Below are 20,187 nucleotides of genomic sequence, written 5' to 3'. Positions count from 1 at the left end.
CAAAAGGCAGAGCCAAGTGAAATACTGTGGTTAAGTTAAAATCCTTCCCCTCCCCAGGATTATTTTAAAGACCTTTATCTCAATGTACATTAATGTGACTCAAATTGCCTAGTTTTCAACCAAACAGGTATCACTTAGCAGGGATCAGGCCAAACAAAGGCACTTGATTCCATTGTGACCCCCAACACCCTTAAGGCCAAGCAGTTTACCAAGTAAAACAAGTAGAATTCCACAAAACACACAGTACACTTTCACTTTCTAAAATCAAAACACCAGTAGATAGGACAGACATGATCAGACTAGGTCTAGTACATGAAAGGCTTCAACTGCCAAACAAACAACATGTTTAAGAGAGACAAGTAATGACCAGACTAGGTCCAGTTCCCATTAGACCTTCAACTTTTCAAACAAGTACATGATCAGGTGAGACAACAATAACCAAACTGAGTTCAAGACTTTAAACTTCCAAATTAACACATGATCACATAGGATAAACAATAACCAGACTAGAGTTTAACATAACAAGACTTCAACCTCCCAACTGATACATGATCACAAAGACACATAATGTTATACCTCAAAAAAATTCTCGTTAACGTAAAGTCAATAGACTAACGAAGGGCACGAGGTATACGATGTTTCAATAAGTAAGAAATAGCATTTGATGATCCTAATTGAGATTTCAAAGACATTCGAAGTAAGAGAAGAAAGTTTTCCAAGAAAGACAAGGTATACGTTATGTATTGAGAAGGATTTATGAGTGCCGAGTTAGTGATGGCTTAAGGATGTTTTGCAGAAGAGTTATAACGTCCCTTAGATTGGTAATGAGGTGTTAAGCAGGTGTTAAGAGGATTCCATAAGAATTGGAGATCAAACGAGTCGACGAGAATGAATTCCGGAAGGTTGGGCAACATACGGTCCAACATACCGGCCGTATAAAACATACTGGCCGTATGTTCTGCCCAGAATGGGTCTTTCACTGGACCAAATATACGGCCATACATACGGCCAGTAGAAAAGATACAGACTGTATGTTGGTCCGTAGATTGGTGTCGGGACAGATTTTTAAAAATGATATAAGGACCCAACCCCATCCAATTTATTTCATTTCTCCTCTCCACACTTCAAGAACATTCTAGAGAGCTCTCCACTCTTCATCCACAAGAACTCAAGAGAGATTTGTGATCAACTTCATCAAACCAACAAAATCAATTGTATGAAACTCATTGATGTTCATCCAAGCCAAGAAATTCCAATAGAAGTGAACTAGAGTTTTGGTGTAAGAGGAGTATTTCTGCTCAAGGCTTATTCCTACACTATCTAAGGCAAGTTTTATGATCTTTCCATGTTGTTTAAGGTAATGAGAGGTTGAAATACTTAGATTATGAAAGGAGATAGAAAACGAGTCACAAAGATGAGAATAATGAGATTTTGAGTAGCAGTTTGGAATGAGTCATGAATATTGATATGTTGTGATTGTAAGTATGCTATAAGTGACATTTAGAACATGGGATAAGTATTATATGTGAGAAAACGCAATAGTGAACTATGACCATGATTATGGAAGAATTGAAGTGAAATTGTGAAATGTGGATAATGTAGATGAATGATGATTGTTGCTTATAATATTGTGAACGTTGTTATGGATGTTTGGGAGTTGATATGTAATATGAGAAAAGTTGTATAAACAAAGGACATGCTGCCCAATTTTCTCTAGCATTAGTAAGTACGTTCATATAATCGATTAGCTAATATTGATGCGAATTCCCTTGAAGGTAGAAACGTGAGCGTTGAAGGAGAACGATCAAGCGATAGAATAGCTAAGCAAAAAGGTATGTAAGGCTAATCCTTTCCTTCTATGGCATGACTCCTATGGCATGAATCCTCCTATTCTCCCATAATCTTCCTAAATAAAGGAAACTATGAGTCCATGACTGTAACGAGCTATATATGTATAAGATAAAGAAAAGAGATACGATACGAGCATGATAATGATGATGATGAGTTTAAGTATAAAGAATCCTAGAGTAATATAAGATGTCCATGAAGTTAATGATCCTAAGTATGGTTCCATTGATGCATTTCCTTGTGTACACTCACCTTAAAATGTTAGTCCCTTCAGGGTGAGATATGATGATTATGATCACTCCATAATGTAATCGGGGGTTCACGACCTTATGTCACCCCGACAGAGCCATAGTTGCCTTCAAGTTCTAATGAATGTTTTGATGATAAATGTATAATGATGCTAAGTTATGATAAGGTCATGATATGACTATGGGATGTATAATAATGATAAGTCTATGATGTACACACGATGATACAATTCCACAGTGCCTAAATGGCCGGACATGTCACCGCAAAGACGGCTGCTTGTGATACCACCGTGTCCAAATGGCCGGACATGTCACCGCTAAGGCGGGCTGCTTATGATTCCACCGTGCCTAGAAGGACGGACATGATCACCACTAGTGGGCGGCGTATGATGGTTACCCGGACGCGGGTTAACGATGATGGTATATATGATATGGGGATGTATGTGCTATGATGATATATGTAATACGATTATTTATGATATATGTATGAAATGCATCCATTCTTAAAGGTTAAGCAGGTTATATCTTCATCTTATGTTTTATGATTTCTCTATTATATCCATTTCATTCATGCCTTACATACTCAGTACAATGTTAGTACTGACGTCCGTTTTCTTTGGACCCTGTGTTCATGCCCATATGTAGACAGGGAGGTGATCCAGACTCGTAGGAGCTACTAGCATACTTTGAGAGCACTCCATTTTTCCGGAGGTGCCATTGATTTATTCTTTTGTGTATATATATGTTTTGGGCATGACGGGGTCCTGTCCAGTCCATATGTCTAGTACTCTAGTAGAGGCTCGTAGACACGCATGTGTGGGTAGTATGGTCTCACAATGTCCTTATCGTATGTATATTATTTTGATAGCTGAAGGCCTTATGTATATAAAGGTAATTATGTTTCAAGGTGAAAAATGGTTTTCCTATGATTTGAGTATAAGATTAATGAATGAACGCTTGATGTGTACGATGGGTAAAGGTATGAGCGGTGCTCGGTGGTTAGCCCCGGGTACCCGTCATGGCCCCTACTCGGGTCGTGACACATAGGACACACAATAACTAGACTAAGGTCTTTCATAACAAGACTTCAATTTCCCAACTGACACATAACCACACAAGACGAGCAATAATCAGACTAGGTCTAACATAACAAGACTTCAACTTCCCTATGACAAACATATGATCAAACATGACAAACCATGATCAAACTAGATTGAAGACTTTAAACTCCCAACTAACACATGGTCAGGTAGAAGACACAATAACCAGATCAGACAACTTACTTCAAACTGACCTTTTGACCCCTTCCTTAATTGACCTCCAGACCAAGACATATCTCCAAGTGACCAATAGTAAGAACATAAGGCAAATCAGTCATTCAAAGAGCTCGTGACTTCAAACTAACCCCCATGAACCAAGCTTATCACCTGGGACATATAGGACTAGGCCACTCATGACTTTAACAGACCTCTATTGACCCTAATTCAGAACACAAGACTTTCATCAAGCTAACATATTAACTCAAACTACATCCCAGACCCTCACATAGAGTATTTAATGGTGTTTAGACAATCATGATAGAACAGAAAGTCTAGGGGAAAGTCCATATCAAACAAACTCCTTAACTCAAAAGCCATATTCTAAACCACACTTAGTGTCACGACCCAATTTCGCGAGTCGTGGTGGCACCTACACTATCCCTCCGAGTAGGCGAACCACATTACTAATAACAAGTTAAATAAGCGGAAAATTAATTTAAGAATAAGTTATCAAGTCTTAAATACTTATCATAACTAGAAATGTCACGACAACCCCAAAAATCTGGTCAAAGGGTACAAGAGCGCTAACATATTACCGAATAGAAGTCTGAAAATGCCAGAAGGCTACATATTGTCTGTAGAATACAAAAACAGAATAAATAGAGGAGGTCCTTCAGGGGCCACGGATGACCAAGTAGCTCACCCTGAATGACTGAAAGATGTCACCCTCGCGTATCAGCCACAGGGTGTAGAACTGGAACCTGGATCGTACTCTGCACTCAACAATAGTGCAGTAAGAGTAGTATCAGTACAACACTTGTACCGGTAAGCATCATAGGCCGACAATGATTAGATAACGCATGAAGAAGTCGAAACCAACAAGTAGTACATAGAGCAAACAGGTATGGTCACGTATCATATACAAGTAAGGTGTAAAGGAATCATGAAATCAACCAAGACAGATATAATTCACCAAATGATCAGTCAAGTATATGAGTGGATGAATGCAATACAATGCAATAGTCACCTCTCTCACTCCACTCTCGTACACACATGCTAAGGGCAGTGCCTCAAAGTCATGACCCATGGGGGACCCGCGAAGTCCATGTACCACTCGTGCTCTCCGGCAGAAACCTCGGAGGCTCTCAATCACTCTCAATCTCCGGCAAAGACCTCGGAGTCCCTCTGTCACTCTCAATCTCCGGCAAAAACCTCGGAGTCTCTCAATCACTTAACTCACCATCATCCCAAGAATAATATGAAAGGCATGCCATGCATGATATCAGTCTCAACAATAATACTAATATACAATCAACAAATACAAGTCATATTAATGTTACCATTCCTTTTCATATAATGAGTGAGCTAGTATGTGACAGAGATACAAACAGGTGATAATCACAGAAAATAACACATATGGCGACAAGCCCACATAACAGCTGACAGAGCCAACCTAATTGGAATCCACCTCCACTTCATGCCCGAAGGCCTATATGCTATCCCCGTCACTTTCTACAACTACATGCGATTCTCTAATCAGAGTCTAACTAAAGCAGACCGTAACCTACCTCAATGCCGAGCGGGTGCCACGAACAATCAAACTAATGTCTTCCCTTTGCGTAGAGCCTCTGAACGATCAAAATCTATAAAATATGCGATCTACGTTAGAATACGAATCTAATGACACCCATATTTCTATAATTCGAAGCCCAAAAATGCACCCCAAAAGTGGCCTTGGGCCCACAAGGGCAAGATTGGAATTTTATTTGAAAAATAATTTCGCCCATTATCTAAGGATTATATATTATTAAAATTGGTCAATTTCATCCATAAATATACTATTCAATCATTAATTCTCCTTTCTTAGGACTAAGACTCAAAACCTTTAATTACTCCAATATCTTTAACTTCGGACAAAATCTGACTTTTCGTAATTCAAATACCATGATTCCGAAGGTATTCATATTATTCACTACCAAAATATTCAATTACATATGCCTTATGTATTTAAAATTAAAGTGGCAAACTAATAATACAAAGACAAAATTCAAAAATGGGAGTGAAATAATGAAGCCGAGGACCTTCAGCAAAAGAATACGAACAGAATTAAACATAAGACTTAATATGTAAGGATTTAAATATTGGCAAGACAAACATAAAGGATACTTTCTAAAGCAAAAGCAAATCTGAAAATTCCCTACAAAAGCATACAAAAACGTGTGAAGTAATCATTTCATTTTTTTTTTAAGATAACAATGAGGAAAAGAGAACAAGACAAAACTTGTTAATTCTCTATACCCTCATTCTCAATTCTATAAAAACCAGAAGCTTTTAATAAGTAGCCACATGTATTATTTTATTTTTATAATCACTTGTATCATCATACCTATTTATAGCATATGTGAGGACATCATTATGACATCCACTAACTTTCACCTAATTTTAATACCCAAAAACGTGAGATTGGTCTAACTGAAATCAAATTGCATCCCATGTGCACAAAATGGAATTCTAACGTACATATATATCATCCAAGAAATACAACATCAATACTCAGTTATATTTCACACGATATTAAACAATTGGAATATATAATATGAACTAAACCCAAGTAAAAGAAATGGACCTTTAATTATATTTTAACTTCATTTTCATATTCCTAACAACTACCTTGATTATTAATTTATTAAATCCTTATCAATTCTTAGTGTTCAAACATTTCTAAATAAACCACTAAATCATTTAATGGCTGGGAAGGAAACGTGACCATCATTACAGATGTGATGATTTTCTCTAAGTTCATGTATGCTTCACTTGGGCTCTATAATAGCTATTGTCTTCTAGCATATCCTTATCAAACTAAATAAAGAACCAATTTTTATAATGACTAAATCATGGGCCACTTTTCAAAGCTTGTAGAAAGCTGGAAATTGCTACAGTGTATTCAAGAAAAGCAAGAAAATGTGAGTCATAGATTGCCATAACTACCATACTAAACTAAACTTCCTGCAACACATTCTCTTGTAGGAGTGTATAAAACTAATTGTACCATACCTGATTGCCTTTGTATTTGGTGGAAATAAAATAAAGCTTCACTGCTCCTTCAACATTAATTGACAAAGCTCCTTCTGTTCGTCCTTTTTCTCCCCTCTAGGTTAGAAATAAGTGAATAATTTTTCCTTCTATTTTTTCCTCTTTCTTTCGTAATATATCTTGCACAGAACAAGATTTTTCCTTCTACGTTTTTCCTCCTTTTGGAATATAACGTGCACAACACAAGGTTATGATGACTAAATGCACAAAACAAGGATGCATAAAACAAGGAATGGTGGGCTAGCCTACTTTATTATTATTATTTTTTTTATTTCAAATGCCACTCATTCCTGGCATCATAATGAAAGTGGCCTTCTTTATTTATTTTTCCTTTTACATATCAAATGCCTTCCTAAGACATCAATTGCCCTTTCACCGGATGAAATATATCATTAGTCCTCAGATTACTTCGCTCTATTCATCATCTCATATAAACTATAACATGTATTCAAATCATATAACTAAATACAATATAGTCCCATACCATTTTCGTAGTTTTAAAGTGCTAAACGACCAAATGGGTCGTTACACTTAGAGACCCTTAGTCACAGCTAAACAAGCAAAGGCATAAACAGGAAAGCTAAGTGCAAGTCCAAGTTAAGCAAGTTAATCAACTTAGTGCTATAATCTAAATTATATGTAAAAACAACTAGTCACAAGGCATGAACAGAAATTCTGAATACAAGATTGAGTCAAAACAGCCTATCAACTTGAAACTACCCTCTAACCCACATAAAACACCTTAAATAAGCATAATGCAGACATAATCTAAAAAGGAATCACAACAAGCATGTCAGGTTTGAGCTTTGTCCTAAACCACAAACAATCATATTAACCAAGCATAGTATGGCAATAAATGGAAAAGAAAGGTAATAGACCAGCATATTAACTCAAACCTCTATCATAAACCACACACAATCACCTTGACTAAGTATAATGTAGACAAAATCTAAGTATAGAAGCAATAAACTAAGACACGAGCTTAAGCTTCATCATAAAACCACACATAATCTTATTAATTAAACATAACATAAGCAGAATCTCAGTATGAAAGCAATGAACTACTAACTTAAACCACACATAATCTTATTAGCTAAACATAACATAAATCAGAATCTAAGTATAAAAGCAATGAACTAAAATACTAACTTAAAGCTTCATTATGAAACCAGCATAATCTTATCAACTAAACATAATATAAATATAAATATAAAACAATAAACTAAAGGTATTTACCTTTTGTGAGTGCAATCGGGGCAAGCAATGGACTTGGAGGCTTTTGTGCTCCAATGCCAAACTCAGGCCACCAAAACACCACACAAACAAATGAAAGACAAATTTTAGAACTAGAAAACTGAAATCCTTCGGTTTAAAACTAAAATTTTTACTTGTAGAACTCTTAAGACTAAAAAAATAGTAATTTTCAACCTCTTTTTAGTTTCAAACCTCCTTTCTCAAACAAATAGGGGCTCCTATTTATAGAAACCCCCGAATGCCTCTTAGAATTGCAACCAACGATATGGGACTTGCAAATTTATGCAAGTCTCAATCACAAATCCAACACACAGTCAGATTCAAGGTACAAAATGAAATCAACGATCTACAAGTCTCAATACTAATAATAATGACAGAAAGAATATAAAAAGGGGATTGCACCTTCAAGGGCCTGTTTGGCCTAATTTTGTGGAGAGAAGGATGAAGCAGTAATGGCTTGACCTTCTCTCCTCATGCTACATGCCCACTATAATGGGACGTGGTTGAGAATAGGTGGGGTGGGTGGTGGAACCGAAGGCGGCGCTAGGGTTTTACCTCTAGTCACCTCCTCTCTTATTTCTTTGCTAACAGACCCTTAGGGTCTTGGAAATGGACGGGTGAGAGGAGTATATATTCCTTCCCTTTAATTCGCTTTGTGAACCGGGTCCTGGTCTATAGTGGACTGGGCCTGGTCCTTTAAAAAATGTCGGGCCCATCCTTTCATTATATATATATATACGCACCATCTATATTGGGTCAGGGAAAAATAAAATAAAATAATAAATAAATAAATAAAAACTAATTATTAGTCCATTAGGAATTAATTTATTTAAAACATGACTCATAAGTAAAATAAATATCATTTTACGGATACTGGTTTTGAATTAATTAACCAGATAAAGAAAAATTAATCAGCTATGCAAACGCACACAAAATCATGATTTAAAGGGTAAAATGATCAATTCTTTTAATTACTCAAAGTGCCTTGGACAATAAAATGGAATAAAATTACCCATTAATCTAATTTTCCTTGATTTAATTAATTAAGAAAATAATTATCCAAAAAGGGTTTTATTGTTTTGTATTTTCCCTTTGATTAATTTCAATAAAAATATTCCTTGAATATCATAAATTTCCACAAAAACTTAAAAATACCCTTGGAGATTTCTTTATCAATTTAAAAGGGTGAAATATTATCCCAAATGATTTCATAAAAATTACCTAGACCCTTTAAGGTGCACAACTGATTTTATTTATTGTCCAAGGGCTCCAAGCACTTAAAATAAATTACGGGAGGTCAAAAATTAGGTGTCAACACCTAGGACTAGGAGGGAAAGGGATAGGGCTTAGAGTTTCTAGCCAAACTCGGTCTAGTCTTTTTCACTCTAGGTTTTTGGGGTTTCCCCTGTGAAAAATCACACATCATGGGACCCTTTAAAGTTAAAATAAACGGAACCTATGCATAAAAACTATATGGAATATTAGTAGTTCATGCTCTATGACTATAATATGCCCTGTATGTCTATTTCTGTGATGTGAAAGTCTTGTTCTTGGAGGTCTTCACCGCCTAAAAGTAACTTTTGTGTATAATTTGCTATTTGAATAGTATATGTATTAAGAATGTTGTGTATGTCTAGCATCATGCTTCTTTTAAACACTGCCTGAGTATGTTTAAATGAGGAAGTGTAAAGTTTTTTCCCTTAGTCTAATATTTATTGTATTCAGAGGAAGTATTGTATATCAGAGGATATACTTGAGGTATCCTCTATGTATATTCAAGTTTTTGGATACTTACAATATATAAGAATTTATCTATCCTATATATTTGTGGTATATCACCTGCATAAGTCTAAAATTGTAATGTTTTTCTGCATATAATGGCCTTAGTATGGGCCCATTTCCCTTGAATTTTCACACATTTGGCCTTTTACTTGCATGTCACATTTAAGTGTATATTTCGGCCAGTTGGTCTTGAATCTCGAGTGGTCTGTTTTTTTGGTTTATTTTTCTGTCAATTAAATTGGAGATCTATTATTGCCAGTATTTACATGATCATATGCATAAACTATATACATTTAATTTTCTTTTTCTTTGTATCTGGTATAAATGTCCTCTAATCCTTACCCTTTTGTGCTTCACGTGATAATGATCAGGCCATTTCTCTACATCTGAAAACCTATTGGGCTTAAAGCCCAACTACCTCTACTTGTTAATCGAGTCTGATAAAAAGAAAGGGAAGCTAATATTTGCATGAAGGCCCAACCATAGGTGGAAATGGTTTGAAGGCCCAGCTATGAGTAAAAATAGCCAACTGGTGAGCTTAGGTAGGCCCACCAGCCTAACCCTCCCTTTTATATTCATTTTTTTTGTGTATGTATATGTAATTGTAAAAACATGTGAAATATTGGAACCCTTATGCATGCTTAGAATTAGGAAAACATAGCATTATTAGGAATACTACCTAAATGCTTTCAAAACTCGGCTAATTTTTACTTTGCATTAATATGGTGCTTAACCAAATTTTTCTAAGATTTAAAATTGGTTCAACGTTCGGACAAATTAAATCGTTTCAAAGAATGACCAAGTAATAACTGATTTGGGCCCTTTTGTAGAATTTGGAAATAAAAAGTGGATATTTTAAAGGGAAAATGACCTAATAATACTACTTAATACTCTATATTACAAAATATAAGAATACTTTTCCTTATCTATAAAACATACCAACAAAATTATAAAATATACCAGATCTAAAAAAATTAAAGGCTAAGCCCACCCTTCCCCTTTTCCTATTCTCTGTTTCAACAGATCTGCCCCCCCCCCCCCCCCCCCCCCTCTTTCCTATTCTCTGTTTCAACAGATCTCCCCCACCCCTCCCTCCCCCTTTTCCCTATTCTTTTCCTATTCTCTGTTTCAACAGATCTGCCCCACCCTTCCCCACCTTTCCCTATTCTCTGTTTCAACATATCCGCCCCACACTTCCCTTCCCCTTCTCCCGTTCTGTCTCCTCCGAGAACTCTACCACCCCACCCTTTTCTTCCCCTTCTCCCAGTTCTCTGTGTCCGTTAGAGCATATATTGATGAATCCAGCTGCATATCTAAAGAACACAGATTTGAAAAAACATCAATTTCGTCATTTTTGTCAAAGACTTTTGATTTGGTTGATGACCCTTCATTGGATTCAGTTATTTCTTAGGGTAGAGTGAGAAAGCTTTTTAATTGCATCACTACGTGAGATTTGAAGCGTGATTCTTTTTCAAATTTCGAAGCGAGATTCAAATTTGTATTAAAGTTGTATGATAATTGTATGCTGCGTTTGTATGAAAATTGTAAATTAAGTTTTTTATGTTGTTGTTGTATAAATTTGTATGAATATTGGATAAAAGTTGTATACAATGTTATTGTAGTTGTTTTAAATTTCCAAAAATCTAACATGAACTTAACAAAATTTACACAGTTATATACATATTTCATACAGTTTTCACATACGAAAAATGTGAGAATTCTAAGCGTTGAGCGAGATATACACATTTCATACAGTTTTCATACACAAAAATTTGAGCGAACTTAAGCCTTGAGCGAGATATACACATTTCATACAGTTTTCATACACAAAATTTTGAGCGAAAATTTTCGTATATGTTTTGTAATAAATCTATTGTCATATTTTGTAAACTGAAAAGTATAGTCATATTTTATAAATATACTCTATTCTTATGTATATATAGGTTATTCTCCCTATTTTAAAACTGTTTGGGGCCTTAAGCCCAACTGTTGAAAACTATAGTTGCCTCGTTGAACTTCTAAAAAATGAAATTTGAGGCAAGTATTTAAAGGTTGCTGGGTAGAATCATTTCTGGTTTAAACACTTCAATCACTTGGGATAAAATTTTGAAAATTTGAAGTCAAAGACTTGTGATTTTTTCGGAGACAGAATTGGACTTTGAATTTGGATTTAAACGATTTTTGAATTGTATTAGGCTGAGAAAGCCCAAAATGCGGTGGACTGAAAATAAAGGGAATCCTGTTTGGACCAAGTTTGAAGTAAGATGGAATTTGGACGGGACTATGAGTTGGCTCGTGAGCTTCAAATAAATAAAATTGGATTTGAATAAAAAAATACTCTCATTTTTCTATATATATATATATAACCCATGGGTACTAAATTCATTTTATTAGGACTAAAATAGTAGTGACTATACTCAGGAGAAATCCCGATGTGTCTTAGTTTGGCAATAAAGTGAGTTGAACACTTATGCAGATTTTTCAAATCCAGAACCCCTTTTTCAGGGGACTTTTTTGCCAAAATCTTTCTTGAGTTATGATATGATTAAATGACATTTGCGGAAACCTAAACATTTTTAAGCAAATAATACAATAATCACACATTAAAGCTCGTAGATCAACCGTATTCTACGGATCCTTAATACTAGGATGCTTAAAACCTTTTCTAGGGGATCACCAGAACCCTTATCTCAAACTCTGGTCCAAAAGGATTTTTCTCTTGTTTGAATAAATCCTTTTAACTTGGTTTTCCTAGTTTTACTTAATAAATTAGGTGGTGACTCTAAAATACATAAAATCCAATTAGAGCACCAACAACCTCCTAGCAGCTTTTATGCGCCCTCGTAAAACTGAATCGTAACACAAACTTATTATTTGTGTATAATTTGAGTATGTATAACTCTCAATCACAATCTTATTTGGAGAGAAAAAGCCTATTTGATTGATACATTTCTCTTTTATTGTAACAACAAACTTTTTAGGAAATAAATCCTTCAAATTTGTACAACTTTTTGACTGGCCGACTTAGAGCTTGGCCAACAGTTATCTAAGAAAACTGTATCAGTCTTTTGATTTAAAAGCTTTAACTTCTTTGGACATTTCCTTCATCAGTTGTCACGACCCAACGGGAGGGCCATGACGGGCACCCGGAGCTAACCCACCGGGCACCTCTCATCGTACATTCACATTCATATCTAGGTGAGCCACGTGGCCTACTCATGATTTCTATACATCAATCATACTAATCTCATTGGGCAACAATACATTTATATCATCATCAACAACTATGACCATATCCATATACACAAGACGACGAGGCTAACAAAATAATATATAAAATATCAGCCGACAAGGCTAAAATACATCTAACTATACACCACTGTCTACGTGCCTCTAAAAAGAGTATGTAACATCATATAGATGGGACAGGACCCCGCCATGCCCATATGTATGTACATAAAAGAATAATACCAACAGCTCCGGATCAAATGGAGCTCCCCTATGCAGTCCCTGAACAAGTAATCTATGGATCAAGTCTGTCTCTCTGTCCGCCTGTGGGCATGACGCAGCGTCCACAAACAAAAGGACGTTAGTGCGAATAATGTACTGAGTACGTAAAGCATAATCAACATCATAATAGAAGCATAAGAAATAACATAAGATAGGAGAGTCATGAGATAATAGAGCCATTTGTACCTCTAGTGGCAATCATCATGTTTTCTTACCCTTTTTCTAATAGGAACCTTCCATTTCTAATGCTTACATATATATTAGTACCATACCCGACCATAAAGGTTTGGTGTCTCCCATACCAGGCCATGACAAGGCTCGGTGTTATACATACCTGACCCTACCAAGGCTCAGTGTTATTCGTACCCAACTGCAATGGTGTGCGCGCGATAGATATCATACCCCGCCATATAAGCCTGGTGTTACATAATGGCCATACATAGATATACATGTATACATAAGAGTCCATAAGTATCATCACCATTGTTGTTTTCACTATATCCTTCCTTAGAGAATCAACTATCATACCATAAAGGTAATGGCATCGTGAGAATATCGAGAATCATGAGCTTTAGTAATTCTAGGGATGGAGTAATTTGGAAGACATTATGGAACTCATGAGAAGGTATATAGTAATGGAATCATGCCGTAATGAAAGAAAGGTTAGCCTTACATACCTCGTCGTCTTCTTAACTACTTAACATTCACCGTCGAAGCTTGAGAAATCTACATTTAGAAGGATTCATACCATAGTTAAGCCTTTAAACACACTCTTAAATTGAAACTAGAATAATTCATGAGCTAACAAAAATTGGGCTGCATTTCCCCTATTTCATCGACTTCCACCATATTACAAACAATCCCCAAACAACAATAACAACATCCACAATATCATAATCAAGTGATCACGTTCCATTAAGTCTTCCATATTCATTCTCATATTCAACTTACACAAACAACTTCACACCAACCCTTTGCACATTTTTATACAACGCTTCCTCATCACCATTATTACCTTCCATAACAAGATTATATCCATATTATACTAAGAATCATAACTCAAGTTAGCTTACTACTCAAAACATTATGAAATCTATATTTAAGCTTCACTTTCTACTTCCTTTCCTTATCCAAGTTATTCAAACTATAAACACGCTTAAAAACATGTAATGAAAACTAATCTTTTATCTCCTAGGAATGAGCTTTGGACCAACATATCAACTTGTGCAAAACCCTAGCAACAATACCCAAGTAAATCTTGAAGCCTACTAACCCTAGTGAGCCTTCTAACACATGAGCACTTCAATTCTTGCTATTTGATCTTTGTTTTCTCTTGGGTTTGAGTGATTTATGCTTGGGGAAGAGTTTTGGAGCTCTCAAGACTTGTGGAAATGTTGGAAATGAAATAAAAGAACAAGGGTCGTCTATTATACAAAAATAAAAAAGCTGCCCGATGGACTTATACGGACCACTTATACTGTCAGTATAACTTATACAGTCCGTATAAGTGGAGTGTAATAATCCCACCCTAAAAATACCCTTCTCTGGAAGGGTTTATACGGACCGTATAATTGGTCATATAACCCACTATTTTCCAAAACTTTCTCTCGTTGATTCGTTTGACTTCAAATCCTTGTGGAACCTCCTTTGCACTTATATAACACTTTATTAACCATAAAATAGGCCCTATATCAGCCCCTCAATACATTTCTAAATACATATCAATTCAACTATCGCGCAAACTCTTCCAAACATGACTTGCATTGCGCTTCCTTGAACAAATTAGTTCCATCGACTCATATAACTTCAAAATCTTATGGTATTCACTTAAAACTATTAGATACCCTTCTTAATCTCATAATAACCTCGTGTTCATCGTAAGCTCGCATTAGTCGACTCACAAGGCAATAAAATCTGAAATATCCGAGATGTAACATCAGTCCCCAGTATATCGCCCTGATTCTTCTTCTCGAAAGTTTTTTGAATCATTCTTAATTTCCTGAACCTTCAATGTTTGACCAACCCAATATATTTAAGGTAACATGTTTGTTGCTGTTTCATTGAAAAACTTGCCGGAAAAAAACCTTTCTTTGTTTTCAGGGATAAAAACTAGACGAGGGGAAATAAAGTGCAGCACGCGCTTTCTAAGTCCTCAGGGTAATTTTGTAATCTTCCCTTTCTTTTGAACTCATTTATTGTTGGGATTAACTTCCCTTCTGCTCCTGCAATAAATGTTGAAATTTTCTTAAAAAAAACATTCAAAGAAATAAAACTTAACTCGAGTGATATTGACTTTCTATCATTTGGTATGAATTTCTTCCCTATAATCTTATCTTGTTAAATACTCATTTTCTCATCCCTTCTGCTCACTTGATCTATTGATTTTTTTTTAATCCATAAACTCGCCTTGCATATGTCACCACCGGGCATTCCATTCATCGAAACCTTTTGCCGGGATGAGCTCTACTCTCTCCGGCATTTGAAATTCTAACCGTCTGAATGAAGCTGCGATTATGACATTTGTATCTTGAACCCAAGGTCTCCCTGATACAACCTTGAAATCTATGCCTCCATTTACTACTTGAGACTTAGTATTCCTTTCCCCTCCTCCGGTGACAACTAACAATTCTAGAATGTTACACCTCAGAAATTTCTCCGTGAACGTACAATGAATAGACCAACGAAGAGTATGAGTGTACGATGTTTTACTAAGAAGGGGATGACTACTTATGAGTTTTGAAAATGCGAAAGTTGCAGATTTGCACTTCAGCCCAGTTGGTCGTAAAATAGAATACGGCCCATAAACTGCTATCGTCTTTCAACATTCCAAAACTTCAACTTTCTGCCAAATGTCTAAATGGTTAAATACGACTCAGAATACGGACCGTAAATTGAAATACGGCCCGTAAACTGTGACCGTAAACCACCATGACTCCAGCAAACCTTTCCGGTTCTGTTATGCTTAAATACGGTCGTGAAGGACGGACCGTAAACCAGAATACGGCCCGTAAACTGGGTTTACGGCCACTGTGCACTTCGACTACTGTTCATAAAAATCAGATTTTAAGTTAAGTATAAGGGACCCTTTTTCATTCCATTCATTTCATTTTCACTCCACAATTCAAGAAACACCTAGAATACTCTCTAATATTCATCCACAAGAGAATAAAAGGAAAATCAAGATCAACAACACCAAATCCATGAAATCAAGAGTGTGAAACTCATCAAAGTTCATCTACACCAAGAAATTGCAAAGGAAGTGAAGTAGGGTTTTTGGTATAGAAGAGTATTGCTACTCAAGGCTTGTTCCTACCCTATCTAAGGTAATTTTTATGAATTTCTCATGATGATTGAAGTATTTATACGTTGAAACACTTGGATTATAGAAGAGTGTAGTAAATGGGTCACAAAATGTGAATAACCCCCTAGTTGAATGATAGTTGGATTGAATTATGAATGTTGATGAGTTGGGAGTATAAATATGTTATAAATGACGTGTAGACTATGAAATAGGTGTGATGTATGAGAAAATGTGATGATGAGCTAAAACCCATAAATGTGGGGAAATTGGAGAAAAATGGTGGAATGTGGTAAATGTTGATAAATGACAATTGTTGATATGATATGGTGAGTATTGTTGTGAATGTTTGGTAGTTGAAATGAAACACGGGAAAAGTAGTAGAAACAAAGGAAATGCTACCCAATTTTTCCCTAGAAATAGTAGCGTGTTCTTCTCATCGATTGACTAACGATGGTACGAATTCTCTCTTGAAGGTAGAGACGTGACATCAAAGGAAATCAAGCAAACGATAGCATAATTAAATGACAAAGGTATGTGAGGCTTATCTTTTCTTCCAAAAGGCATGAATCCTTCAAGTCTTATATAATCCTTCTACAAAACGAAGCTTATGAGTCCTTCAATAAATTGAATTACATATGAATATGATGGTGATGATAATGAGCTAGAGTATAGCGATTCAAGAAATTGTGGCATGATGTTCTTATAAGGCTAATGATGTTATCTTTGTTATCACTCTCCTTATGCTCTATTCCCTTCAAGACGAGGCACGATACTCATAAACATTCATAATATAATCGGGGGTTCACGACCTTACGTCACCCCGACATAGTGTGGTTGCCCTTAAAGCTTAACGTATGCTCTTAATGCTAATATATGATATGTCTATAAGATGATTAACAATGTTAGTTTGTAATGCGATGATGATATGTATAAGATACCAAGAAATGATAAGATGATGCTATGTTATGAGATGTGTAATAGTGATGTGTTATGATTGATTTTGTGATGATAAGATTCCACCGTGCCTATTTGGCCGGGCATGTCACCGCGAATGCGGGCTGCGTATGATTCCACCGCGCCTATATGGCCGGGCATGTCACCGCTAATGCGTGCTGCTATGATTACACCGAGCCTAGAGGGTCGGGCATTATCACCACTAATGGGCGGCATATGAGGATTACCCGGACGCGGGTACTGATGCGTAGTACGATGTGACGATGTACGTGATGAAATATGTGATGACGTTTGTGATGATAAATGTGATGATATATTAGATATGACAAAACACATACTATGATGATGTAAAATATGATATATGTAAAGAGTATGTTGCTTATAACACTCAAGCAGGTTATATCTTTTCTTATGATTCATGATGCTTCTATGACATTGTTCATTTCATTCCTGCCTTACATACTCAGTACAATGTTCGTACTGACGTCCGTTTTCTTTGGACGCTGTGTTCATGCCCACAGGTAGAAAGGGAGGAGATCTTGCTCCGGACTCTTAGAAGTTGTTAGCTGACTGAAAGCACTCCTTTGTTCCGGAGGTGCTCATGATGAATCTTTTGTGTACAGTTGCATGTGCAATCCAATAGAGGCTCGTAGATACTCAATGTGGGTTATGTGGTTTCACGACGTGGATATTGTGTAAATATATTGATATATGTTGTTGTATAAAAGCTTTATGCTTTTTAATGAAAAGCAGTTTCTTTTGAAAAATGAGCATGAAATAGATAAATGATCGTTGAATGAGCCTAGGAAGTAATAATACAAGCGGTGCTCGGTGGTTAGCCCCGGGTACCCGTCGCGGCCCCTAGCTGGGTCGTGACATAGAACTCCTTTCTAATTTCTCTGGATAGTTTTATTTCATCCATCATTGCCAACTGCTCTATGAATCCCCACTGAATAAAATTCACCGCACTTCTCGGAACAATGGCAACTCCAAAAATATGCAATTATTAATCAAAGCGAAAATCATCAAATCATTAGGTCGGGGTGAAATTTCTTCCACACTTCTGCTGCCAATAGAAAGTACTTTCTTTCGTTCATATTCGCAAACTCCGGACACCCCATCATTTCTACTCAGAGGAATTTCCTTGGTTTTCTCGGGCTCATCAATTATCATGTTAATAACATGACGTCGTTCGGTTTGAAGCTCTTACTTAACCAAATCCTTATTCTTTCTGTAATTGTCTTTGACCTTGTCACTTAAAAATTCTTTTAAGTGGTCATCTTTTAACAACGACGCAACCTCATCCCTGAGGTGCCTGTACTAAGCGAGTCGATGACCATGGGTCCCATGGTAATCGTAAAATAAGCTCATATCCCTTTGACTGGGATCTGATCTCATTAGTCAGGGCCGCTTCGCATCGTCAATCTTGCTTATTGCTGCGACCAACTCTACTAAACAAAAATTGAAATTATATTCTGATAACCTCAGATTTTCAATATTATTTGTAACTGAATCCACGATTGCAGATTTGGGCTGCAATCCTCGCCTATTTTGACTTGAATATCTTTCTATTAGAATTTGGACTTTCATATTGATTATTTCGATTCCATTCTGGTGTTGAATGGGATCTTTCCTGTTGACTATACGGTTGATATCTTTCTTTTTCAAATCTGAAATAGTGATTAACATTCCTTCTAGGTCTGTCATGGTTATGACTCCAGCCCATTGATCCAGCCGGTAACCCAAACTGGTCATCTTCCACTCAAATTTTTGCACTACTAAAAAACTGGCAAAATTCGACGGACAAAAAATCGACGGACTGCGTCGCTTTGAAAAACCGACGGAAAACTGACGCAGTGCGTCGGTTTTGTGTATTTCTAATTTTTTTAATTAAAAAACCGACGGACAACGTCGGTTTTTTCTGCAAAATTTTGAAATTATATTTCCGCCAATTGTTTTTGACAAAAACCGACGTCCCATGTCGGTTTTATTAAAAATATATATATATTAAATAATTTATAATTCATTTTGTTTTGTAAAATATTAATAAACGAATTTTTTTTTAAAGAAACCGACGGACTACGTCGGGTTTTAATTTATTTTTTTTGGTCAAGGGCTGGTCAACATTTTAAAAAAACGACGGACCGCGTCGGTTTTTCCGTCGGTTTTCTTTTAACAATATGATAGAAACGGGTTTGGCATATCATTTGCTATCTTTCCCAAAAAAAAAAAACCCCACTTCTCTCTAAAATAAAAAACCCTATCCCGCCGCCTACCCCCCTCCGCCCACGCCCGCCACCTGCTGCTACCGCCGCCCACCCGCCGCTACCTACGCAGCCCAACCCCACCTACTCCAGCCCCGTTTTAAACTTGTAATTTGAGGTAGTTTCTTTTAAATTAGGGCTTTTAAAATTCTTTCAATTTTAGTTTTATTTGTAGATTTTAGGCCTAATGTTAGTCTAATTAGCTTTGTTAAACATCATTTGTAATGTTATTAATGTTGAATTTGTGAAAAAATGTAAACTTTATTTGACTAGTTTACTTTTCATTTTTTTTTCTTGAGATTGTGCTATATTTTATGTTCATTGTCATTGTATTTGTGTTAGCTTAGTTATCATTGTTTTAATATTATTAATGTTGAATTCGTGCAAAAATGTATACTTTATTTGACTAGTTTTTTTTTTTTTTTTTTTGGAATTGTGCTTTTTGTTAGAATCCATAAGTTAGTAGAATTTTTATTGAGCATTCAAAATTGGAATTGATTGAGATTGTGTTTTTCAAAGTAGAATTGTTAACTTATAGTATTTCTATAACCTCAAAACTAAAGTGTAGACTTTATTTGCCTAGATTTACTTTTCAAAGTTATATTAAAGTTAGAATCCATAAGTTATTAAAGTTAGAATTGTTATTGAGAATTCAAAGTTAAAATTGGTTAGGA

General features: G+C 35.9%; 1 long non-coding RNA gene across 2 annotated transcripts; it reads right to left on the bottom strand.

Annotated features, from left to right (window-relative positions):
- Positions 1-3,845: 3,845 nt before the first annotated feature.
- Positions 3,846-8,289, bottom strand: LOC132598455 (uncharacterized). Of its 2 annotated transcripts, none has more exons than XR_009566581.1 (3): positions 8,105-8,289; positions 4,924-4,998; positions 3,846-4,128 (listed from the first exon to the last, which is right to left on the bottom strand). It is a non-coding gene; the product is annotated as an uncharacterized LOC132598455 (long non-coding RNA). The 2 variants fall into 2 exon arrangements; XR_009566585.1 differs by lacking the exon at positions 8,105-8,289 and adding an exon at positions 6,410-7,612.
- Positions 8,290-20,187: the final 11,898 nt, after the last annotated feature.

The sequence above is a fragment of the Lycium barbarum genome, chromosome 1 (genome assembly GCF_019175385.1).
Source record: "Lycium barbarum isolate Lr01 chromosome 1, ASM1917538v2, whole genome shotgun sequence".
Classification (NCBI taxonomy): domain Eukaryota; kingdom Viridiplantae; phylum Streptophyta; class Magnoliopsida; order Solanales; family Solanaceae; genus Lycium; species Lycium barbarum.
This window is presented reverse-complemented; position numbering and strand designations above follow the sequence as displayed.